This window comes from Pinus tabuliformis, chromosome 1_2 (assembly GCF_031772625.1).
Source record: "Pinus tabuliformis cultivar Carrire ecotype Pingquan chromosome 1_2, CPIR1, whole genome shotgun sequence".
NCBI classification, from domain to species: domain Eukaryota; kingdom Viridiplantae; phylum Streptophyta; class Pinopsida; order Pinales; family Pinaceae; genus Pinus; species Pinus tabuliformis.
Window position 1 is genome coordinate 1113814376 of NC_142298.1, and position 26865 is coordinate 1113841240.

The window sequence follows — 26865 nt, forward strand, 5'->3', positions numbered from 1 at the left end:
TTCTACAACCATACGTTCAATTTCACTTTTTTGGACATAGGGATATCTGTATGGCCTGATGTTTGGAGGAACACTTCCTGGAATCAGACGAATAGCATGATCATGATCACGCATAGGTGGGAGACATTTGGGAGTCTCAAATACCTTGGATTGATCGTCCAGGACTTTTTGGAGATCTGGAGAAATAGATGATTCCGATGTGGAAATGTCTAGCAAACATAATTGTGCAGTTACACCTCTTTGCTCCTTTTTTAGAAGCTTTGTCATACCATTAAAGCTGATTATCTTTCCTGGTTTCCCTGCGATACCCCTTAATTCAACTTCCTTTCCTTCCGTAGAAAATTTGATGAAACGTTCTTGAAAATTAAAAGCTATTTTACCGAAGGATTGTAGCCATTGGACTCCTAGTACAACATCAGCACCTCCCATTGGAATGGAAAGCATTGGGCTAGTCAATACATATTCTCCCATGGACAGCTTGATATTATGGTACTTTCAAGAGCAATTTATTGTTCCTCCATTTGCAATCATCACTTGACACTCTGGTGCTAGATATAGGAAGCAATTCAATTCTTTTGCTACCCTACAATGAATAAAATTGTGGGTGCTTTCTGAATCAATCAACACTATTACCTTTTTCTTCTTGATTTGTCCTTCTATCTTGATGGTTTGAGGAGTGGTAATTCCCACCAATGCATTACAAGATATGGTTGGATTTATTTGTTCTTCATCTAGGCTTTGTTCCTGGAGTATATCCTCTTCTTTTGACCTTTCTTGCTCCTTTTCTTCTTCCTCTTCACAATCTATGTAGAATAATTTCTTCTCAGCACACTTATGACCTTTAGTGTATTTGATATCACAACTGTAACAAAGCTCTTTTTCTCTTTTTTCTTCCAATTGTTGTGGTTTCAACCTTATAGGTTGTGGAAGACTAGGGGCAACAACAATTCCGTCTTTATAGTTGTGAGTGGTATGCTTCCTGGTTGCCATAATTTTGCTTTCCATTTTTCTTGCTAACCTAAATGCCTTCTCTAATGAATCAGGTTCCCAAAGGTGAACATCATGTTGGATATTATCCTTTAAAGACCCTATGAACACATCAATACTATGCTCCTCTAGAATATCTTTTACCCTTATGTTCAATTTTTGGAACTCCTCAATGTGCTCCATTATTGAACCCTTTTGTTTGAGACTTATCAATTGGCTAAAAAAAGTGTTGCTTTTTGTATCCTCATAATGTACTATCAATTCTTCCGTAAAAATTGCCCAAGTGATAAATTGTTTACGAGAACAAAGCCATTGATACCATACAAACTGATTTGGTTCCAAATATACAGTTGCCATACGTACCTTTTGTGTGTTTTGCACATTATTGAGATCGAAGAATTGCTCCATCTGTAATATCCATGTGGCGGGATTCTTGCCATCAAACTTCCTCATAATAAGTTTTGGAATATGGTGGGTCTTTGATCCAACATTAGAGTCTATGGAATCATGATTAACATTTCTTTGGTTCACATCATGAGTTTCCTTTACAACCTTTTCACCATTAGTATGTATTTCTTGTAGAAAAATTGTCAAATCTGTCTTCAAATCTACCATGTCTGTCTTCAAATCTGCCATGTCTGTCTTCAAATCTGTCTTCAAATCATCCATCTTAGCTTCCATTCCCTTTATCTTAGATTCCACGCCATTTATCTTAGCTTCTGTTAGCTTTTGTGAACGTGACATTTGTTGCACTTGTTCTTGTAATTTTGATATATCATGTAGCATTTCTTCCTCTTCTTCATGAGTCATGCTAGAGTTTTCAGGTTCCTTACTAGGTGTTTGCATTTTATTTCATCGTGGAATCAGTTACCGATAACAATGCTTTACTATGCCCTTTGAATTCCTTCAAACCAAGCTTACGCAAAAATAAAAATAAAAAACTACACACCTTTTTTCACTTTGTAGAAGCCTGATATTGAATCTGATGTATCTCTGTAATTTTGGATCATCCAGTTCTGAAATTGCAACTTGTGGTACCCTTCTGCATCCTCTTTCCAATGCCACAAGACTGACCCAAATTGGTTTCTCCAAGGAAGAGTTATGCGAAATCTCCCACAGTGACTTGATTATAGACTAGCTGAGTAGAGAAAACTTGTACGACGTGCCACGAGTCACTGTTTCAACCTATGGATCTGAAAAACTCTTGCAAGAAAATACAGTCTGTCCTCTTTCTGTACCTTCTTACGAAATTTCAATCCGATCCCCAGAGAGAAAGTTATGACGATTTTCCCCAAGTCACCTGTTTTGAATGTAATTCAGGATTCTGTAAAAAGACCAACTTCCTCAGATCATATCTCCGCAAATATCGCGCAAAAAGCTCTGAAATTCGGACCCAAGGTTCAGCGCAATTTATTCTCAAATGGGTTTTTTTGTGACTTCTGAAACGTCATAGAAAAATGTTATAGCGAAAATGCCACGATGACCTGTTTGGAGCAGCGAAACCCTAGAATCCAAAGCTCTCATACCAAATGTTATGAAACCAGCTCAAGAAAAGATAGAAAAGATAAATCCATGCCTTAGAATTCAGCCTCTTCGAGGGGGCAACCTCCTTTACATTACAGAAATGAAAAATTCTTGGATGATACAAATGACAAAACCTCCTTTCTATATATAGGAGTCTAAGGAGTCACAATATAATCCAGCCGACCTAACAATAATAATATAAAGCCACAAAAATAACAATAGAGGGATTCTATGGGGCACAGCAATAACAATATGGGGGTAATAGGGGCACAACAATATAAATAAGGGGTATAACTACAATATTAATGGGGTAATCACTAGTATTATAGGGACCCAACATAATCCTTTTGAGTTTCTATTTAAAATGCTTTTGATTTTCTTTTAATGGAATGGTGTGTTGTATTATGCTGGTATCATAGGATTTCAGGTTATCATAATTCTAGGAAAAAGCATCTTGGAATTCTTTAAGCAATTCCATATATTTCACTTTTTCATTGGGAGGTAATGATTTTGAAAGTTTTATCAGTTTGGGATCTTCTTCAGAGCCTATATTACATTCCTCAATGTCTGATTTCAAGGGTTCCATTTTAGGCTTTTTAGGAATATCGTTTGAATCAAATAAGTCCTCCAAAGGAGTTAATCCTTTGGGCAAAAAATTGTCTTTAAGGTTGATGACTTCAGATTCTTCATCGATTGCTTCATCAATTTCCATTTGTTTTAGGTTTCAAATATCTGATTTTGTAAACTTTGTGGGATGAAATCTATCTATCTGATCATCTTCTACTTTGTTAATTTCTACTTCATTAGTGTAATCAAAATCCAATGCTATGTCTATATGTATGTTGCTATTTACAAATTCCTCATCTAAAGTAAAAAAATTGTTAATTTGTTGATCATTCTTGAATACTTGCCAGTTCTTTAAGTTGTCAGGAATAGCAGTTCTATGCCTAACCTCAGCAATGTACTAATGGTTTGGCTGAAATGGCAAGTTGCAAGTACTCGCAAACATGGCTAAGCTGTGAGCTTGCATGTTATGTTTTCTTGGGATGACAGCGAGCTTGGTTTCTAAAAAAGTACTTAGTATTTCTACAACTGTCCCTCTATAAAATCCTAACCTAGGATCCCTAGTCATATAAACAACATTAATTTGCTTTATTACCAACTCAAAATCTCCCATAATAGAGACTCTTATGGCTCCTAATCTTTTGACCAGTTTCAGACCTAACAAAAGTGCTTCATATTTGGCCATGTTGTTTGTACATTTAAATTTAAATCTGTAGACATGACCCTCTAAATGATCATTTTCTAAGTTGTAAATCCATATACCTACTCCTGGACCTAGTCTGTTGACCGACCCATCAAATTCAAGATGCCAAAGAATTTCATGTTCATAATTCTTATGGTCTCGGGGAACAAAATCTTCTTTGACTAAGGTATCTAGGTCATCTTTATTATCTGAAATCTCATGAATTTGGACATTTTGATTTTCTTTTAATACTATAATTTCTTTTGGTTCTGCTATTATGTTGTATGAAATGTCTTCTTGATTAGATTCAACATTGTAAAGTATGAAAGAATCAATATCAGAATATACTGAATATATAGGAAAGTTTTGAGGTCTCTCATGGCTACTCACTACATACTTCATCCGAGTCTCTGTATAAAATTTCTTAGGATGTCCAAAGACTGATATGGTAGCATACGACATGTCAAGTTGCAGAGACCCCTAGATTTTAGCACCCCAAGATCTAGACAACAACATACCATACCTAGGTGGTATATCAGCAACAACTATGTCCATAAGTATGGTCTTAGAAGGGTACTGCACTAGGGAAATACACAGATCTTTTATAAGTCCTAGGCACTTAACTTGGCTTGAATCAAAGGAAAACAGATCCTTGTAAGGTCTAGTAATATCCAAGTTTAGCTTCTCCATAATAGACTTAGGCATAAGATTGTGTGAAGCTCTAGAGTCTAGCATGGCATTATGTATGATTTCATTGTGGATGTTAATGCTAATGTAGAAGGGTGGTGTCCCTCCTTCTACTAGTTTTCCATTAACATTAGGCCTGAAAATTAACTGAGGTTGATCATCGAATAGGTTCACAGAATCTTCATTCTCATGGAAGCTTAAATATTTACTTATTTGAGATCTGTAAGTTTCATGTTTAGCCAATTCTGTCAGAGGTACTGAGATTTTGAGTTTGGCCACCTCTGCTCCCAAATTGAAAGGTAGAGGGGATTTGTCTGTTTGAATATTTGAAATTTTAGCACCAAGGTTTTGAGTAGTCTTTTCTTCTTTTTCATTGTTTGGAGTGTTTTTAATTGGATTTTCTAATATGATTTCTGGAGGTTGTTCCACTATTCCCTTGAGGGGGACTGAAGTGGAAGGTTGCTCATTAGAAGGTTGGTCATCGATTACATCTTCAATAGTTGGACTGGGAGGGTTTTGATGTGATTTAAAATGGATTTGTAAAACTTTTGTAACTTGAGGATTCTGATTTACAGCTTTTACTTTCTTAGGCTGATTAGGTATTGCTTTTTTATTCTTGTCTGGAACATCAATGTTCTTTTTGCTTCTTAAATTGTATTGTTTATGCACTTCGAAAATAGCAGAGTCATACCCTTGCTTATAGTCGAAATATTCTCCAGTTTGAGTCTGTAACTGTTGAAGCATGTATAAGTCTTGATCATCCCGAGTCAGAAATACTGTTTCCTCATCATATAATCCCATTAGGTTGATTTGGGTGTCTATATCAGGGTCTTCTTGATGGGAAGTTTTAGCATAATTTTCTTGGAAAGGTGGTCTAATGTTCTGATCAGGCCCATTTTTACCAGTGTTTTGGTTTTGGTTCTTCCTAAAGTTTGGATTACTTACTGTATTTTCCTGTTGGTTATCCCATTGAGGTTTCCTTTCAATGACTTCTATTCTATCCATCAATCTTTCCATTCCTTTAGCTAAAGCATCCATTTTTTTACCAAAGGGCGAAGTTTCATCTTTCAAGGGTGTTCTCTCGTTTCTAACCCTAGCCCTTTTGGATAGCAGATTAGCTTCTACACTAACTGCTACACTTTGCATATCTTCAAGTGTAGGTGGATTCCTTTCTCTAAGTTGAAAAGCCATATCTGTGTCAAATCTGTCTGGAAACTTAATCAGGGCTAAGCTAGGTGGAGGCCTAAGGTCAAGTGGGATTGCATTATATACATTGTTAAACCTAGTACAATAGTCCTGAACAGTTTCGTTTGGTCCCCTTTTAAGGTTTTCATATTCAGAAAGAATTTGAAGGGGGTTCTTTTTCTTCTCCCACCTATTTAAAAATTTTTGGTAAAGAACTTCTAAACTATCTATACTCTGAGGAGGCAAAGATCTAAACCATGTTCTCACTTCTCCAGCTAGAGTTTGGACAAAGATTCTCATTTGGACATCTCCTATGTCAATTTCATGCAGTTCAAAATAATTTGTCATCTTTTTTGTGTGTTTTTGTGTTGTGTAAGTTCCAGTGCCATCAAATAAGGTAATTTTACTTTGATAATCTGCTGGTAAGGCACCTTGAGGAGCATGCATCACAAGGGGAGCATATCTGAGTGCCATAGCTCTAAGTTAGACAGGATTGAGAACAGGAGTTGGGGTAACAGGAGGATTTGGGACAACAAGAGGAGTTGGGTAACAGGAGGATTTGGGACAACAAGAGGAGTTGGGGTAATAGGGGTAATGGGTATTTGAAGGGTAGTGATAGGCTGATGGGGGAGAATGGCGATGGGGGATGATCTTCAGAGGTGTGGGGAAACGATGGTGAGCTAAAAGATGTTGAAGTTGTTTCAGAAAGTTCAGGGATTCTATCAGTGGTAAGGGATAATTGAGGGGAGTTCAAAAGGTACTGACCAATTAACAAGTTGGTTTGTTGGACTTCAATTTCTCTTGTGAATGATGGATCTAGGACTGTGTCCTCAAGTTCACTCGCAGACTTGGTTCTAAAAAGAGAAAAATCAAAATACTCATCAAAAGGAATGTCTTCAATGAATAACCACTCAGCAAGGCATGAATTGGATCTAAAAACAGGTCTAGGGCTTACTCAACTTTCTTGTCTTCTGATTATTCTCGGAATAAGGTTGGGATTGTCAAATACAGGGGGAGGATTTGGATTAGGGTTGGACCTGGTATAGTGAGTTCTCCATGAAGCCAAATTTCGAGCTTTTTCTAATTATTTTTTTTTTATGAATTTGTTGAAATAACTTCTAATAACCCTTTAAGAGGCTTAAAAATAAAAATTTGAATTTCTCAAAGGTTTATTAAAACTGAGGGTTTTGAATTCCCCAATATGGTCGCCACTATGTTATCACTCAAATTTTTTCCTTAGAAGTTATCAAAGAAAGAATAGTCTGAGGTAAACACAAACCTAATATTTTAGACTCGGGTTCTAGCCAACCTAAGTCTAGAGAGGGCTCTCTCTTTATAATTTTACTTTGTTTTCAATTAGATTTCAGGCTAGTTCTTAGTGTTCATGATTGTTTTGTTTTGATTTGGTGTTGGATTTAAGAAAACAGAAGGGCAGAGCAAGTATTCAGGCCATTGGGCTATGGAGTCAATCAAGAGTCGTTGAACTGGATCTGATCAATCACTAAGGTAAGAGTTCACAGGGTAGGCTAACACAACAAAAGCAAATATACAGGTTCAAATGGATGAAGTAGTCCTAACTAGCGCAAAGGGAAATGAAGAATCCTTAACCGGGATTAAGATGAAGAAAGGAAGGATGATCAGTAGCAAAGGACAATGAAGAATCCTTTACTATGGACCAAAGAGGGGGGGGGGTGGGGTAAACAATGGAAGTAAGGGAACAATTAAGAATTCCCAAACCACGACAGTTTAGTAGAAAACATATGAAAAGTAAACAGTTAAAACAGAGAGCATTTAAGCTAATTCTGATGATATCATTCCTTGTTTACTTTTAGATTTTGTAAGAGACACATATGAATATTTATAACATGAAGAGATAATACTTATTTGTTCCAACTGTGCACAAGAATACAGTGAAACGTCCTCAGCTTTATTTCATATCCAGCAAAACTAGTCCTGTCTTGAGCACAATAACTCCTTAGCTTAAAACAAAATGTCTACAAAAATGTATTTTAATCCACACTAATTACTTCAATTTGTGAAGTATTTATACAAAAATGATACAAAATATCTCATAACAATATGAGAGTTATTATAGGAAATCGAAAATATCTTCAACACAAAGATAAAGACAGATGGAGAACTGTCTTTTGCGGTCCCTTTTATTGTGACTGTGCTGGCTTTTGTAATACGGATTTGGCATCTTTCAACTGCTTTGTAGTTGTGTGCTGGAATCACTTTCTATATTCTACCTACTGATACTTTGTACTTGTTCTGCTTTGACTCTGTCTTACCTGTTCTACCTGGCAACCATGTTTTACCATGTAGATTCACTATAGTAACTTTATTGTAAATCTGTAAGTTTTGTCCACCATTCACTGGCAGGTAACTTCATTCTTATCATCTTTTTATATATTTCATCAACTTCTGTATACTTAGCAAAAAGTTTTTTCGTTTTATTCATAAAGGCAATGACTTTGGCAGGTACATTGGGAAAAGGAAAGTTGGTGCCAACAGGGGATGTGACATTTTGGTGTGTAGCAGAGGTGGTAAGTGGAATCCATCGCACCGCTTTTTGGGATAAAGTGGTTTTGGAGGAAGGCCGCCCGATGCCATTCATCGGGTGCCACATAGCAGCAGGGTGAATAGTGAAACCACCCATATCGGGAGGGTAAAGGTCAGCCGTCGGAGGCCTCCCATATGAGCATCGACTGTCAGATCAAAAGGGGTCAGATCGCACGATGATCGGGGCGATGATTTAATCGGAAGTTTAATGAAGGGGCCCGACAGGGTTTTAATAAGAGGAAGGATTAATTAACTACATATCAGGGAGGCTTAATGACGTCGGGAGTGATTTGATTAGCACGGACATATTATCACTTAATCACTGATTGATTAATTAATCTTTTTAATTCGGCGGTGGGTCACGGTTATTAATTAGTCACTGATCGACTTAATTAATCCCTTTAATTAGTTTATTAATAAGGCTTATGTTTCAAACCTCGGGGTGGGATATTAACATATGGGATTTTTAATAAAACATATGGGAAAGGGGTATTCTTCAGGATTTAATAAATAATGTTAGAAGTCAATATGAAACGAAAGCGGAAAATGAAATGCGCTAAGTATAATGTATATTGAATTTATTTTCTTTTCACATTTAAACATTATAACTTAGGCTAAATGCATATTTGTGGGTTTTTGTGGAAAAAAGGGGTTTTGTATGGGGGTAATTACTTTCCCTAGGCAAATGGTGATTTTACCTTAGGAAAAGGGATTTTTTAGATGAAATGAATGAATTATGGAGGGGGTGAATGTTGGTGAGGGGGCTTTAGTACTTAGACCCTATAAGTTATTGGGCCAAGGGTCTGGTCCCTCCAGAAGTCAGAGAAATTCTCTGAGCCCTTTTAACTTAAGGTTTTAGGTATTTTTGACTTCGCTTATAGGAAATTAGTAAAATTTTAAAGGTAAAATGATTGGGGAAATTAATCACTTGACTTTCTGTAAATGTCTAATTATCATCCATACTGTAGCAACTTGATGATGACAATAAATGATATGATTTTAACTAATCATTCATCACAGTTTTGCAACCATTCAACTACTTACCCATCTACTCATCCTTCCATTTTTTCTATATTAGTGTACACTTAAGCTGGCAAACCCTTATCAAAACATTTTTCCTTTCTTTTACAATAAAAATCTATCGAAGTCTATCCTGATTACATCCAAGGGCTCAGATTAAACTGTCAAGCTCCTTTTATTTACTCTACCTATCTACTTATCTCCCAAGGTTATTCTTTTTGTCCTTTGATTTTTCTTTTAGGACATGCCCTCTTTACATTTTATAATTTTCTTTTTTGATTTTTTAAATTTGGAAAACATTTGCAGAAAGCAAAGGTATGTACATATTATAGATTTGACCTCAGCCATTCAAAAATTATGACACCTATTGGTATAGGAACATAACACATGATATATAGGATTATTTGCCAATTTGATAGTACTTTGATTGTCACATCTGATTATTGTAGGTTCTTGTTGTGTTTCTCCAACATCTTCAAGTGTCCTTGTAAGCCATATTGCTTCACAAGTAGCACTGCATAATGCTTTATACTCAGCTTCGGTGGATGACAAGGAAACGGTTGGTTGTTTCTTACTACTGCTCCATGATATTGGTCCTAAACCGATGTTGAACATGTACCTAGTAGTAGATTTCCTATCATCTATATTTCTAGCCCAGTCAGAATCAGAATAACCTACCAACGGAACATCAAATTCATCACTATACATAATACCGAAATTAAATGTTCCTTTCAGATATCGAAAGACTTTCTTTGCTGCTTTCCAATGGCTTTCACAATGCTTAGTCATGAATTGACTAAGTATGCTGACAGAATATGCTATATTGGGTCTGGTAGTGGTGAGATAGTTCAGACTTCCCACGATTTGATGATACAAGGTTCCATTCACCTCTTTGGTTCCATCATCACTACACAATTTGACATTATGTTCTAAAGGAGTAGATATTGCCTTACATTCAATCATATTGAACCTTTCAAGGATTTCCCTTGTATATTTGCTTTGTGTGATTAGTGTCTTACCAGATTCCCTCCAAACTTCAAGACCTAAACAATAATGCAATTCACCAAGATCCTTCATCTCAAATACATGCGACAACTGAATTTTAATTTCTTCAATCAAATTGCATGCATTTCCTATGATGAGTAGATTATCAACATATATAGATATTAAAGCAACATTCCCACCTTCATATTCCTTGATGTATAAGTTAGGATCATTTTTGCTTATCATAAAACCTTTCTCATAAAAGAAAGAATCAATTTTCACATACTAAGATCTTGGTGCTTGTTTCAAACCATATAAAGCTTTCTTTAACCTGCAAACCAGATGCTCCTGTCTTTGTTTTACAAACCCTTCAGGCTGAACCAAATAAACTTCTTCTTTTAACTCACCATTCAAAAATGCAGATTTGACATCTAACTGATGCATTTTCCAATTATATTTTGTAGCTAATGCAACTATGATTCTAACTGTGTTCAACTTAGCTACAGGTGCAAAAGTATCTTCATAATCAATTCCCTCCTGTCGTGAATATCCTTTTGCAACCAATCTAGCTTTATGCTTATCAATAGTTCCATCAGCATTAAACTTGGATTTGTACAACATTTTCATCCTTTGGGAACGTTGTTTTTAGGAAATTCTGTTAATTCCCATGCGTCATTCTTTATTATAGAGTTATATTCTTCATTCATTGCATCTCTCCATTCTTCATATTCTTTAGTTTTCTCATAGCTTGAAGGTTCAACATTCATAACAAGAGACATTAATGCATAATCTTTATACTTATAGGTACCTGACCTTGACGTGATGACCTTCTTGGATTTTTACTACTTTCGTCTTTCTTTCTGCTTTGTGGAGTCTCCTCTCCTCTTCTTGGAGCATCATGACTGCTTGATGCTCCTTGATCATAAACTTGTACCTGTTCCTGTGATTCTTCTTGTTCCTGTTCAACACTTGTATCAAATTTGACATAATCATCAGTATCATGCCATACATCAGTGTCATTCTCTTTATCACCTTCATTTGCATTCTCATGAAACACCACATCCCTACTTGCAAGAAGTCTATGAGTATTGGGATCAAACAGCTTGTATGATCTCTAATCATCACAATAACCAATAAATATGCAATTAATTGACTTTGCATCAAGTTTTCTTCTTTAATATTTTGGAATATGAGCAAATGCCTTGCAACCAAAAGCTCTTAAATGACTCACTTTTGGTTTGTACCCATAAAATGCTTCAAAAGGTGTTTTAAGCTCTAAAATTTTGGTTGGAATCCTATTTTTCAAATAAACAATAGTATTAATAGCTTCAGCCCAAAAACTATTAGAAATATTTTTACCTTGACGCATACTACGTGAACTTTCAACTAGTGTTCTGTTTTTCGTCTCAGCAACTCCATTTTGCTGATGTGTATGTGGCACTGCAAATTGTCGTAGAATCCCATTGCTTTTACAATATTGATTAAATTCTCTTGATTTGTATTCTCCCCACTGATTAGATCTCAAAATTTTGATGCAATTACCAGTTTGTTTTTCCACCATACTCTTAAACTGTTTAAAGTACTCAAAAACATCACTCTTTTTTCTTATGAAAGAAACCCATGTATGCCTAGATCTATCATCCACAAAAATAAGAAGATACTACGCACCACCAATATATCTAGTTTTCATAGGTCCACATACATCAATATGAATTAATTCAAGTATTTCCCTTTGCCTTTTTTCTTTATGTATAGGAAATTCCTCCCTGCTGCTTGCCAGGTATACATGCTTCACATTCAACATGATCATTCTTCAAGACAGGAAGACCTTCAACCATTGTGTTCTTTTGAAGTAGCATTAAATCATTGTGATTTAAATGTCCATACCTTTGATGCCATACTCTACTGTTGATATTGTTGTAGATGCCAACGCTCACTGACTTTTTCTGGTCACATCCAACTTATACATGCCTCCAACTCTGGTACCTGTGGCAATAACCTTGTAGTGATCTTGAATGTCTTTCACTACACACTGTGATTTAACAAATTCCACCTTCAAAGCTTGGTCAACAATAGTAGAAACAGAAATTAAATTCTTTTTTATACCATAAACATACATCACCTTATGGGTCTATCTCTCTTGTCCATTACACAAATTCACACCTATTACGCCATAACCTTGAACATTAAGTGATATTTTATCTCCTAGATAAACATATGTTCCATTAATATTTTCATAATATTCATCAAACCACTCCTTATTACAAGACATATGGAGTGATGCACAAGAATCAATTAACCAAGCATTCACATCATCATTTTCCATAGACAAAGTAGCATCAGAAACAAACAGTTTAAGATTTTTAAATCCATCACTAATTGAGATGTCTTTGTCCACAAAATTTCTATTATGCCTTTTGTTTCTTTGCCTAGACTCATTACATTTCCTTTTATAGAAATCTTTAGAATGATGCCTAGGTTTACCACAATAATAACAATCATCATTTGACTTATCATGGATTGGAAATTTAGACTGTGTCATACCTTTTTGTTTAGCTTGAAACTTTCCTCCGTTGTTCTTGTCCCATGGCTTGCCTTTGTATGGATGTTTGCTCTTGGCTACCAACACCAAATATGAACTATTAGAGCCCAAATTAAAGCTCTTCATCCTCTCCTCCTCTTGTAGAAGAATTCATCTCAATTCATAAAACGTAGGGGGCTTCTCTCTAGTTGAAAGACTTGAAACAAAAACTTGATAATATTGCACCAAGCCATTTAATGTGATGGTGACTAAGTCAGTAATAGACACCCTTTCACCAATATCTCCTAACTTATCACTTAAATCTTTGACAGGAGATATGAAATTGCTTATATTTTTATTTGCTTCCATTTTTAGAGATAAAAGCTTAGTTTTCAAAAATAAGATCCAGTTTTTATTTGTTGTTTCATACAAACCCTTCAGCATATCCCATGTTTCCTTTGATGTCTTGCAATCTCTAATGTGAGGAATAATATTGTCCTTTACAAACATACACAGCAACACCTTTGCTTTAGTCTTCCATCTCTCCCAATCTGGAATAGAAGCTGCAACAATGGATTTGGGCTCATCTCCACTCACATTGGACCACAAACTATAACCTTCTAAAATAGTCAACAACTTGAATTTCCAATTCACATAATTTCCTCCATCAATTTTGGTGGATTCATTCAAATAAGTACGAGCCAAGCAATTTGACATGATGGCCAAAAAAAACTTTCTCCAATCACCAAAATGCAACCAAATCCACCAGATCTAAAGCCAAATGCACCCAAATTCACCAAATCCAAAGTGATCTCATGAAACAAAAATCATCATAAAATCTCATAAATTTTCACCATAAAGAAAATAAAACCTCCTTATATTAAACTTCACTTTAAAAAAAGAAATTCTTTTTTCTTTTTAATAATCCTCTCACCACTTAAATTTTACCTTATCACTCCTTAAACCACACAATATCTTTTACTCTCCGCTTCCCAATATCATTTCAAAACAAGTTATAAAAACACATATATTCCTGGTCACCCTTATAAAGACCACGGACAACAGACTTGAATATCAATTTAATTTTTTTTTTTTTCCTTATAACCCCACTTGCTCTTATTACACTTTATAACATCAATATGCTCTGCTCCCTTTTTTAATCATAAAAAAATACTTCACAAAAGTTTATATTGCAGAACCACATATTGCAGAATGGCAAGAGTACAGATAATTTTACCACTGTAAATATACCAAGGCACTCTGCAACGTGGTGACAACAGCGAAGAAAATTTTTCCAGCGGTTCCAACAGACAGCTGCAGGCTTGCACGCTTGATTGACTAGCAGGAGACTCTCTCAACAGTAGTATCCGCCTCAGGAATTGTGCTCTGCACAACCAACAATCTCAACAAAGTTGCAGGCTTGCATGCTTGGTTGACTAGTAGCAGACTCTCTCAACAGTAATATCCACCTCAGGAATTGGGCTCTGCACAACAGACTCTCTCAACAAAGCTCAATGCATACAACCGAGCCTTCACCACACTTCACACAGGCTTCACACAACCTTACTACTGCAACCTCTACACCAGCGAGCCCTCACACTCTCGCTCTGATACCATATCAGAGAATAGAATCACAGTCAGAACTTGTTTCTTTCATTACTAAACATTGCAATTTATAGACATCTTCAGCTGCATAGGAGCACATGCATGTGGTGAGGCAGTTAGACGCTATTTAAACAATTTCTCATGCTTTTAAGAGACATTTTGGTTTTAGTAAGAGGTTCTCTTTCTTTTTCTTCTGTTTCCTGATCTCCATTTCAATGACAACTGAAACTGTGTGATCTTTCAACTTGCGTTTGATCACCAGGGAGGAATGAAATTTATTATCCAGTGACACTAGCCCACTACGCTGACTGTTGAACAGTAATCATCACCGTCTGAATAGTGAGCGGCGTTATTCATGATTAATAGCTAAAATGGGAAATAGTTCGTTTTCTGATTGGTACATAAATCTCTTTCGCCAAAAGCTACCTCATTCGACTTTAAAAAAGCCCCTAACCCTAGAATCAATAGTATTCGTTGAACAAGAGAACAAGTCCATCTGAATAAAGCGACGAAACATGGAATATTTGTGTTGCCTTTTCTCTTTCAAACTGCTCGTTTTCTGATGGTTACATGGATCTCACTCCATCGCGAAACGCTACATCCGACACCTCTTCGAATCAGACGGATCAATTTTATTAGTTGGTGGACTGCATCTGAAAGTGGTTCTAGCCGCCCACATTTACGACCACCTCCACCATCATCGCCCGCAACATCACCAGTCGTGTCGGGCAGAAGAATTTCAATGCCCACGTTCTGCCCTTCGTCTCTGAATATGAACCCTGTTGTCTCACAGATTTTTAAGAGAGAATCGAGCAGGGGAGTTAGAGCGCCTCTTAAAGAGATTTGCGACTTGGGAATTAGAGGTTTGATCCTCTGCTTTCGGAAGCAGGGTCAATATCTTGAATTTTAACTAATTTTTTTTTAAATATCATTTTCTAAATTATTTCTTACTAAATTTAAATTATTAATATATAAAACTACAATTAAAAATTAAATAAAATTACTATTTCTTTGGCATAGCAGATTGCAAGCTTCAACCTTGACTGGTTTGAAATACTCAGCAACATAATTTTCAGGCAAAATATTTTATTATATATATATATATATATTAATTTTAAATATTAATTTTATTTTAAGTAATTTGAGCCAGAATAGTAGATTAACATTGTACGACTAGGGTATCCAACTGATATTAAAATCCCCAAGCATGAGTCAGAAAGACTCTAAGCTCTACCAGCATTGTTTAAACGCAAATTTTGTATCAATAAAATAGTGGGGAGTGAAGGTCTCTTTCTTGTTCTCCAGGGTTTCGATTTCACCTGTAGCTTTCATGTATTTATCTCTAATTTGACAAAGCGTAGCGTCCTCCTTCATTTATTTAAGGAGAAAAGGCCTCAAACGACTGTACTTTCGTTGGGTTTCAACCAAAGCCTTATAGTCGAGGTTTTATTTGTTCCTCACTGCGGATATAAATAAATAACATAAAATATTGCCTACATTTAACATCATTACATTATATATTTCTCTAAAATCTCTATTGTCTCGGGCGTTAGTTTAAACTTTAAAGAGGTAGTGTAATTTGTGTAAATGCTATTTTGTTAGTAATTAATTTGTGTAAATGCTATTTTGTTAGAAATTGTAATTACTCTAGCTCAATCACTCAGTTAACAGATTCTCTATATTTAGCTAACTCTACATGTTAGAGTTAGCTAAATATAGAGAATCTGTTAACTGAGTGATTGAGTGTTTGAGTCAACTCGAGTTAAGTGATAGATGACTTTTGGTGTGTGGTCGCATGTTGGTGCATGTAAGATATATTAAGCCAGTAACTAATCAAAAAAGTTTAAATACCCTTCACAAGTTCATTGTAAGAATCATGTTTTGTATGATTAATAAAAGATAAACAAATTAAAGATTTCTGTGTGAATTATTTATGCTTTATCTCCTCTGCCTTTTTAACAACAAATTAGTACTAGAACAAGATTACAAAGAGCGAGGGACAGCGGATCACCAGTAATCCATGAGAGAGAAGAGATAAATAATTTTACCTCTTGTTTGACCTATAACGATCTTAGGCTTAGCATAGAGCCGCGTTAAAGGACTAACGTAGGTTATCGTTTCCGTAAAGAGAATTAGTGCGCAGGCCTCCATGGCTGCGTTAACCAAGTCAAGAAAATTTGCTTAAACTGTCACGTGGTGAGAGTTGACTCATAAAAGTTTGTTAAAGAGTCACTCAATACAAAAAGGTATTAAAGGAGAGTGACCCACGGAAGGTGTTTTTTTGAAGTTACGATTCTTTTTACCCATATTAAAGTGTTTTGGTTTCTTTTTAAGGACGGATTTATTAAAAGTTTACGGGTTATTGACGGTCATAAACGTTTATGAAATATAAAAGGTTTTGCCATAAAGTTCGAAGGATTTTAATATAAAAAGCATTCGAAGGTTTTTAAATTCAATTTTGATAGGGTGAAATGTTCAAGTTTAGAAAGGTTTTTGCCTTTTTTATATATAAAGATATTTTATAAATAGATTTTTTTATAGATAAAAAAATAATCGAAGGATTTTATAAAAGGGTTTATAAAGTTTTTTTTTTGTTGGTAAGAGAATTTAGGATTTAGTAAAGTTTGTGAGTTATTTTGTTTTTTGTCAAGTATGATAGTGTTTTGGTGAAGATTGTACTTTAGGGGGACGCATATTGAAAATCATATTTTTTTCGGGGGCGATAAGGAAGACAACATCAAGCAATCAACAAAACAATGATTTAAAAAAAAAGGAATGACAACAGTCATGGGTCGCAAAGCGCAACTGAAGCACATTAAGGAAAGAAATCGAAATAAGAGGCAAAGACCATTTCCATGGTTAGAGAGGTTTAGACCGCAACACATGAACTAAGAAGTCTAGCACAAGACAAAGAAGAAATTGAGAGTGATTGGTGTAGCTTTGATCTACTACCACCTCCTATGTTTACGAGTAAATATTTTGATCATTGAGTTATCAAGATGTTGACTTTTCTTAGAGTTAAAGAGTTAATTGAGTACAGGTCTAATAACCCATATGATGCAGTATGTGATGTTTTGGCATTGGATTTTATAAAACAAGATTTGGATCAGAATTGTTTGTCCAAGGTAGCAAAATCTACAACTTCCAAGGAAGCATGGAAGATCTTGGAAGTAGAGTTTAGCACAAAGGAGAGTGACATGCAGCAGCAGGTTATGTCATAAGCAAAGAAGTCAGTTGTAGATCTGAGAGTAGATGAAAAAGACTCTGAGAGGAAAACAGAGCTTGGAGAATCACACTCAAAAGTGGATGACGGTTTTCAAGACCATAAAATTGAAACCCATTATGAAAACATGCATATGGATGAAGAATACACAACAAAGATTGCAGAGAGAGAAGTTGAAGCCTCTGTTTGTGAAGTAGAGCAAGAGCATATTAATGCTCAAGGAATCGACTATAACGTGGATGATACAGATGATAGTGAATCCTACTGTGATGAGACACATGTGGATGATAACTGCAAAGTTATATGTGAATTGGTGAATCCAGCCTCAGTTGATGGATGTGGTGAAGTTGAAATTGTCAATGAGCATATGCATGCTTGGATATCCCACCATAGTGTGGATGAACATTATGTTGATGATATGTGTGGTTTCTGTTTTGAAATAGGGATTTATTGTGCCAATATGCTAAGCACAATGTTTGATGGAACATTGAAGGTTGAAGCTGCCACTGTAGTAGCAAGATATGAAGTAGTTGGAACTGCTCATGAAGCAGTATGTGATCTAGCAACAGTTGATGATCAAGAACAAGATAAAGTGATTGAAGAGTTTTTTATGATAATATCCACTAACAACATAATAGTGGAAGACAAACTCCATGCAGTTGAAAAGAAGGAGGATGTAGAGCAGGAAGTTCTCACTGAAGAGAATAATAAACATGTTTTTAACATTGTTTTTGAATATGTAGGTGTTCAAAATATCATGGGCAAAGAAGTTCAAAACAAGGTTGTTAATAAGTTTCATGTAGATTTGAAGCTCATTGAAGAATGGATTCATAAACCAATACGACAAATTGAAGCAATTCAAACTCATGAATATAAAGCACAAGAAGCAAAGCAAAGAAGACAGTTTGAAGATGCAATGTTTTGATAGCAGTCCATGGTTGAACGAATATTTGAAAAATTGCAGCAACAACAAGTGAATAAAGTCTACAACAAGAAATTTCAATAGAGAATGAAGCAATTTCGAGCTTATAGAATCTGGAAGAATAGAAAAATAAAATGCAAAATTATGAAAGCCTTGAGTCATTGTATGCCTAGCTGAGACATAGAATAGCAGGCATGTTTGAGTGATAATTGAGTCAAGTTAAGTTATGTTGAGTCATATGGTCATAATTAAGGGGGAGTGTTAGAAATTGTAATTACTCCCGCATGTGGAGCTAGCTAAACATAGAAGGTCAATTAACTGAGTGATTAAGTGATTAAGTGTTTGAGTGTTGAGTCAAGTCGAGTTAAGTGATAGATGGCTTTTAGTGTGTGGTTGCATGTAGGTGCATGTCAAGATATTTTAGGTGAGTCACTAGTAAAAAACGTTTAAATACCCTTCACCAGGTTCATTGTAAGAATCATGTTTTGTATGACTAATAAGAAAGCAACAATTCATGGATTTGTGTGTGAATTATTTATGCTTTGTCTCCTCTGCCTTTCCAACACATTTAAGCGCAACAAGTTTCATTGACTTTTCTTTAACCCAAAGCCATTCTTCAAATTTAAGAGGAAAATAAGAGAAGGTTTAAAAAGCAAATTCACTAGTCCATATGTAACATCGGATACCTTAATCACTTTTGAAAGTTGGACATGTAGTCAGATCTAGAGATGCAACAATATTACTATTTTCAATACTGGTAATCGAAAAATACTAAGGAAAACTGAAACTAAACGGAACATGAATAATCAGAGTCTATATCGAACCATGTTAAAATCATTGCACGAGTTCCTCGGGTATGTAAACACTTTTTATTCTACATAATATTTGGTCATATTACATTTTCTCTTAGTTTATTTTGGCTTACCCTACAATCTAGTAGGGTACATGTTAATGAGGACACATATGGACGTATTTCTCCATCTTAATATATTAAACACGTATTTAGAAGTATCATGTTCGTAGGTAAAAACACTTCACATTAAAAACTATGAATTTTTTTTAATTATGCACCTCGAAGAGTTTGATTCTTCTGAAGACTTGATTGATAGCAATTTCATATGTATCTAAATGCGTACATGTATATACTAGAAAACATTGATTATTTACACCTTGCTAATCCCTACGAAAGAGAATTGTCAATGGCCGGGAGGGTTGTCGTGCCCTATTCCTGGACTATGCCCATGTGATGAAAAACCACATATCTCTCTTTATTCTTTTCTATATTATGCTCATATGAAGGGCCTTTTTCCTTCTTACTAATTCCATGACCAGTTCCACGGCGAGCTCCCTCTAAGTTGTTCTTGCCGACAGCTTCTTTGAGGAAAAGAAAGGTGTCATTCCCCTTAGGGTTCGCACTATATGAATGGATAAACCAAGCTTCAGTGGATGCAAAGTCATCGACTAGAAACAATAGAAAAAGTATAACAACAACTGCACAGAATTGGCCACCCTACAAGTTATCAAAACCAATTACCAAGACAATCTATTAGGCTATCTAAGATGAGAAATGATCTTGTTTTGAATCGACCAAGCTCTAAATGGTCCTATATATAGATGTTTATGCTGAAGGTTTCCACTAACCTTATATTAATAAACACTTCGGAAAACACCCTGTCATGTTGCACTCTATACAAGGAATGCCTTTAGCATTAAACACTTATTAATAATGACATGATCTATTTGCCATGCATCATAATCAGAGAATGCACACCCAAATAAGAGAATGCACACACTGGATTGAACACAAACACAGCTTACCCATTCCATTACCAAGCAATGATTTTTATACATAGCTGAGAAGTTTCTGGATTCTAGTTGTCAGTGGCTTCTTCAGGACACTACCTGAAGTCTCCAGAAGTCTCGAGGTCATCTCCTGAACTCTCGAGATGGTTGAGCATTTAATGGGTTTGGTGGTTGGAATTAATGCTTCCAACACTCCCCCTTAATTCCAACCATATGAAAAACACACAAAATACACTATAACACAATGCATAAGACACAGTCATACTTTTAATTGACATGCCTGTTGGTCTAAGTCTCAGCTAGGCTTACAACATAATCTGAATTTTCTACAACACATAACTTACTTCTACAAAACTCAAATTTTTCCTTTCCAAGAGGCTTAGTGAATATGTCAGCTACATTCTCATTTGTATTACAATATATTAGGGAAATTTCTTTTGATTGGACCTTTTCTCTTACAAAATGATATTGTGTGTCTATATGCTTTGACCTTGCATGACATACAGGATTGTTTCCCAGTTTGATGGTGCTTTGATTATCACATCTGATCACTGTAGGTTCTTTTTGACCTTCACCAACATCTTCAAGTATTCTTCTGAGCCATATAGCTTCACAGGTGGCACTATATAATGCTTTATACTCTTCTTTGGTTGATGACAAGGAATCTGTTGCCTATTTCTTACTGCTCCATGATACACATCTTGATCCTATATTGAAGATGTATCCAGTGGTGGATTTCCTGTCATTTGGATTTTTAGCCGAGTTAGAATCAGAATGACCTATCAATTCAACATTACAAGCATTAGTATATTCAATACCAAGATTGATAGTTCCCTTTAAATATTGAAGGACCCAAGTTTTTGCAACTATCCAATGGCTTTCATGAGGCTTAGCCATGAATTGACTAAATATGCTTATTGCATAAGCAATGTCTGGTCTAGTGGTAATGAAATAATTCATACTTCCCACTAATTGTTGATACAATGTTCCATTCACCTCTTTTGTTTCATCTTCACTTGTCAATTTGATATTTTGTTCTAATGGAGTACTCACTGCTTTACATCCATTCATATGAAATCTCTTTAGTACTTCATTTCTATATTTGTTTTGTGTGATTAAGGTCCTTCCATTATCTCTCCACACTCCAAGACCTAGACAATAATGCATTTGACCAAGATCCTTCATCTCAAATTCTTGTGATAACTTCATTTTTATATCGTTAATCAATTTACTAGCACTCCTTGTTATTATTAGATCATCAACATATATAGAGAGTAATACTATATCCCCATTTCTATCTATCTTTACATACAAATTAGGATCATTTTTTCTTTTGTTAAATCCTCGCAGAAAGAAGAATTTATCAATTTTCTCATACCAAGATCTGGGTGCCTATTTTAGTTCATATAGGGCCTTTTTTAACTTGCATACAAGATGTTCTTGACCCTTCTTTACAAATCCTTTTGGTTGAACAAGATAAATCTCTTCTTTTAAGTCACCATTTAGAAAAGTTGACTTTACATCTAATTGATATAGCTTCCAATCATATTTAGTTGCCAATGCTATCATTATTTTGATTGTATTCAATTTAGCAACTGGAGCAAAGGTATCTTCATAATCAATACCTTCTTTTTGTGAATAACCTTTTTGTTATAGACATTTTTGTGCCTTGCATCACTGAGCATGAAATGTCAATAATTAAGGGATCCAAAGTCCCTAAACATGTTGTTCCTACCCCTAGAGGAACAAGGCCAGCAAACCACAGTAGCTTATAAAAGTTCTCCACCTGAAAACACTCAAAAACAAGCAATTTCTGGATCATGTCAACTGCTCCACTGAGCATCTGCGCTGAATGTCAAGTGCTCCACTCTGTACCTGCGCTGAATGTCAATTGCAAAGAAGGCCACCTGCACTGAGCGTACTTGGACAAGTGGCAGACTTATTCCTCAAGGTGTCAATGCCCAGGAAGCTTCCAAAATGACACTTGGATCAAGGAATTCGACTGGTGATGAGTAAGAGGTTCCAAATCTCCAAGTGGAAGTAAGAATCTCCAAGTGGACTCAAGAACTGAAGTGGGAGAGGACACTAGTCAGCTTCATGCAAGCCTCAAGCTGACTCATCCTTTCTCCAAAACTCCTATATATAGAGCTCTCTCATGAGGTCTAGGGAGGTTGGATTGTATTGTAAAGAATTGTTGTTGGATTGTGGTTGGATCATTGGGTGTTTATGCTTTTGAAAGGGGCTGAAGAAGGAATTCCTTGCTGCTGGGAAGGAGATGCTGGGTTGGAACCCTATGGGTTGTATCTCTTCCTGAACCCTGTTTATCAATCAATAAAGCTTCTTGGTTCTTTCCTATATGCTGGTGTTTATTGTATGATTTGCATTAGTGTATTTGATTTACTTCTAATCCTGAATCATTTATCAATATGAATATTTGTCTTTGTATTGTGTCCTTCTCTTGTTGCATATAGTTGTTCTCTTGTCACAGGTAGTTGATCTCTTGTGATCTCGTGAGAGCAAAAGCGAGGAGGCAAGTAGCTGTGGACACACAAAGCGGAGAGGATCTAGATCGAGGGACAACCGAAAGATAACGGTAAGTCTACCAATCTCCTCTTTTTCATTTTCATAAAGGAAAGAAACCGAAGTAGCTGCATTCGTTTGTTGCTAAGGCAATATCACGCCTTAGGTGGATAGGATCGTCCTGCATAGGCATTTTTCCCCACAACAAATTGGCCACTCCGCTGGGGAAGAACTTTGTTTTAGTCATTTTGTTTGAGCTTGCATCATTGTTTACTTCATAGACTCAACGGCAACAATCGAACTGCTTTGCAAAGTAGAATGTTGCTGCTTTGATCCTTTACTGGGTTTTTGTCTATGATCTTAACAATGGACTCATGAATGACTTGATGATCCTTTGTGATAGTCTTTAGTACCCTTTCAAAGTATCCCTTTGTTTATACCTTACTTGTGTTTTTGATTTGGCCTGAAACAGTTGATTTTTGAGCATTTTATGACCCGGAAACCAAGAGAGACGAGAGTTTCTCCTTTCAGCGCAGACACTGTGAAGGCAGTCTGCATTTCAATGCAGGTCCCGTGAAGGCTACCTGCACTGAATGTCAAACTGACAGTGTTGTACCTGCGCTGAACCAGTGTGGCCTTGTGCAACTGGGGTTCCTTGCTGTCTTTTGCCTGTTTTGATCTCTGTTTTTGCAGCCTTTAACCAGCATAGGTACCACATCTGTAATCCCTTTTCTTTGCTTGTATTCAGCCTCATTTTTGTACAAAAAGACTGTAAGTGTTTTTATGTGTTTGTGGCGTCATTTACAGTTTTCCTTTGCATGAGCGAAATAGTCATCCTGTAGCCTTGATTCAGATCTGATTGAGTGATTGATTGTGATCTTAGAAGAGAGTTCATTGGCTGTTTGCAGTTTGATCTATCGTTTGCTTTTGCTTATTGGTTTGAATTTGTCATTTTTAAGTGTCGAAACAAGTATTTCTTTTGAAAAATCGCAAAGTGATTGTAATCTCTTCTACCCTTGCTGATTTTGGAAAAAGTAAACTTGTTTATTTTCAGTCATTTGAAAGCAAATTCGAAATTGTACAAAAAGCTTTCTTTATAGGCATTTATACTAAGAAAGTGAAAACAAACACCTGCATTGTGCATTTTGCATTTTGATAAGATTGCATGTTGGATTTAGGAAGAGTGCATTAGAGTGTGCTGATTGCTCTTTGAGAAAAGATAGTCGCTCTCTTTTCCCTTAGTAGCTAGGATTTTAAAAAGTTGAAAGATTATAAAGCTTGCTTATCATCTTAGACTGCATTTAGGAATTTGTACCAATACATCTCGTGGTGATCCTGAAAGACAAACTTTAAAAAAGATCAACTTAAAATATATTGAATGAACCTAACAACGCTTTGCAACATAACGCTCACAGTAGAGGTCTAGGTAGAGACGTGTTCCGGCGTCGTTAAATGTAGTGACTGTCGATCTCTAAGAAGGTGGGTGATTCCTCCTGAGGGACGATTGCACTAATACGGACTTGTGCTCCCACGTACCGTCGCGTATATATTGGGAGACCCCTATAGGCATATATCCTTTATCCTTAGGAAGCCGTGTCGGCCGCCCTACTGATCGCAATGCAGTGAACACAGCATTCACGAAGATCGACCACCCGTACCGTAAAACGTATTCTGTGGTTTTGCGAAAGGTTTGGCACACCCTCTGCCTAGATCTCCAGAGCAGTTTCTTTTGGCCTTTTTCAGACTCTATAACAGAAAAAGTCCAACCGAGCATTTGTCACTTCGGGCTCGTTAAAATATCGAAGGAGACTAGAGTCATCTTTAGCTTTTTCTCGACTCTTTAAAACTGAAAAAGCAAGTTGTGTCTAAAAGCGTCGTTAACAATTTATTTTAAACAGAACAATCACCCTTATTCCCGCGTTGATCTTCAGGTTGAAAAGATGGAGCACACCAACCAAGGAGTTCCCCTTAGTGGGAATCCTAGTCCCTTCTCCTCTTGGGGAGATGTTGGTGCACCCCACATGGCCACATTGTCGCTTCCAGGATTGACAATTGGCCTACTTGTTTGGCTCTTTTCAACCAATGTCATTCAGAATGCCACCATTCCTGAGTAGTCGAGTCAACAGTTAGATCAGACAAGAGTTGCCTCCCAGCCTTCTACTTCATCTTCCTCTCCTCCTTCCTCTTTGATTGACGGAACTGGTCGGTCAAAGAACCGAGTTCCTAAGGAGAAAAAGGAGAAGAAGAAGAAAGAAAAGAAGCAGAAGGAGCCTAAGGCGACTGGGGGCAAACAATCGTCATCTAACAAAAATCGACACACCGCACTCGTAAGGCCTAAATCGCCATGCGTCATATGCAGGGGAGACCACTTCCATAGAGATTGTCCATGTATCCCTCGGATACTAAGAGACTGGTCCCCCCGTCTGCACAATTCGGTAGCATCGACCTCTGATAGCCCTGTCGATTGTTCACCATCAACTAGTGGGAGTGAAGCTCCAGGACAGAGCGGGAAAGCTAAATTTCCCTGCAGACTGTGTGAAGGCGATCACGCCATCCACCGTTGTCGCTTCTTAGACGAGGCAAAAAGAGTTCTGGAAGATCGCCCGATATTACGAGCAAATCTTCCTCCTGGATATCAAAAACTCTTGCCATGTCCCTCGCTAGTTGAGAATCTGGTTGACCCGCCCAGGTGGTCAGCCGAAGCACCTGTCATTGAAGGTGAACCGTCTGGATCCATGCCTGACGAAAGTCAAAAGGTTGATACGGCAGTTGACCCGGTTTTGCCTTCAGAGGCTCCATCTTCGAATGACACCATCACAGAGGAGAATCAAGATGACACCGTCCAGATTCTCTTCATCAGCACTGACTCTGATGATCAAGGGGACAATGCCACCATTCCTTTATCGCAGGAAGGAAGTTCATCAGAGCGCTATCCGGCCGTTTACTCGGTCCCACCACCAAGCAACCTGGTTGTGTCCTTTGATTGGAACCAACTAGGCAGACCCTGGTTGCCAGCCAGTATACCGTTCAGAATTATTTGTCAAATATACAGAATGGTAATGGCTGGCACTATCATTGATGAGGGGGCATCTGTGAGTATCCTTTCCTCTATTGCTTGGAAAGCGCTTGGTTCGCCTGCGCTTTTGCCTGAGATGAGAAATCTATCAGGCTTTGATAAAGGAACCAGTCGCCCTTTAGGAATCCTCCCCAATGTGCCAATAACACTGAAGGGGAAGACCGTTCAAATGAACGTGATGGTCGTTCAAGGACCCTTGGATTATAACCTACTCCTTGGACGAGACTATATATATTGCATAGGAGCAGTAGTCTCCTCACTCTTTAGAGTAATGTGTTTTCCACATGGAGGAACAATGGTCAAGCTCGTGGACCAACTTTCGTTTCTCGAATCACACATCGCAAATAGTCGCTTACCATCCCTAAATGGTCTATTCATGCAAGAAGTGTCTCAACCCACGGTCCGTCCTCTTGATGAGCGCGAGTAATTTGGGAGGACATGACTGGAACCCAGGGGGCATGCGTCCTGGTCTGCTTCGGCGGAGAACTTTGGGTATAAGGTAGGATTTCCACGAAAGAATATGACTAGTCCGTACCCTGTCCATGAAGGAAAGAGGGTTGTTCTAGAATAGGATTCTTTTGTCAAGGTACTTGGAAGAGACGGGGCCCGTCTCCCATCTTTGTCTATTTCGGTAGGCATTGCCGAAGAAGAGTTTTGTTTAACGAAACAATCTTTAGGTAACCTGAAAAAGGTAGGCCAAGGAAGTGTTTTGTCTAACGAAACAATCTTCGGGTAACCAGAAAGAGGTAAGCCTCCCTCAATAACACCAATGTTTTGTCTTTGAGTAGTGTTCTTCTCTTGCGATCTTGCGAAAAATCTATTAAAAGTCGGGCTAACGAGAAGACAAGTATCGTATAGACCCGTTAAAATTAACGAGAAGACAAGTATCGTTAAACTGAACTAGCAAGACGACAAGTAGCTATGAACACCCAAAGAAAAATAGAAGTGAGAAGGAGGAGGGGCAACCTTGAAATCATATTTTATACCTGGGGGCATGCAA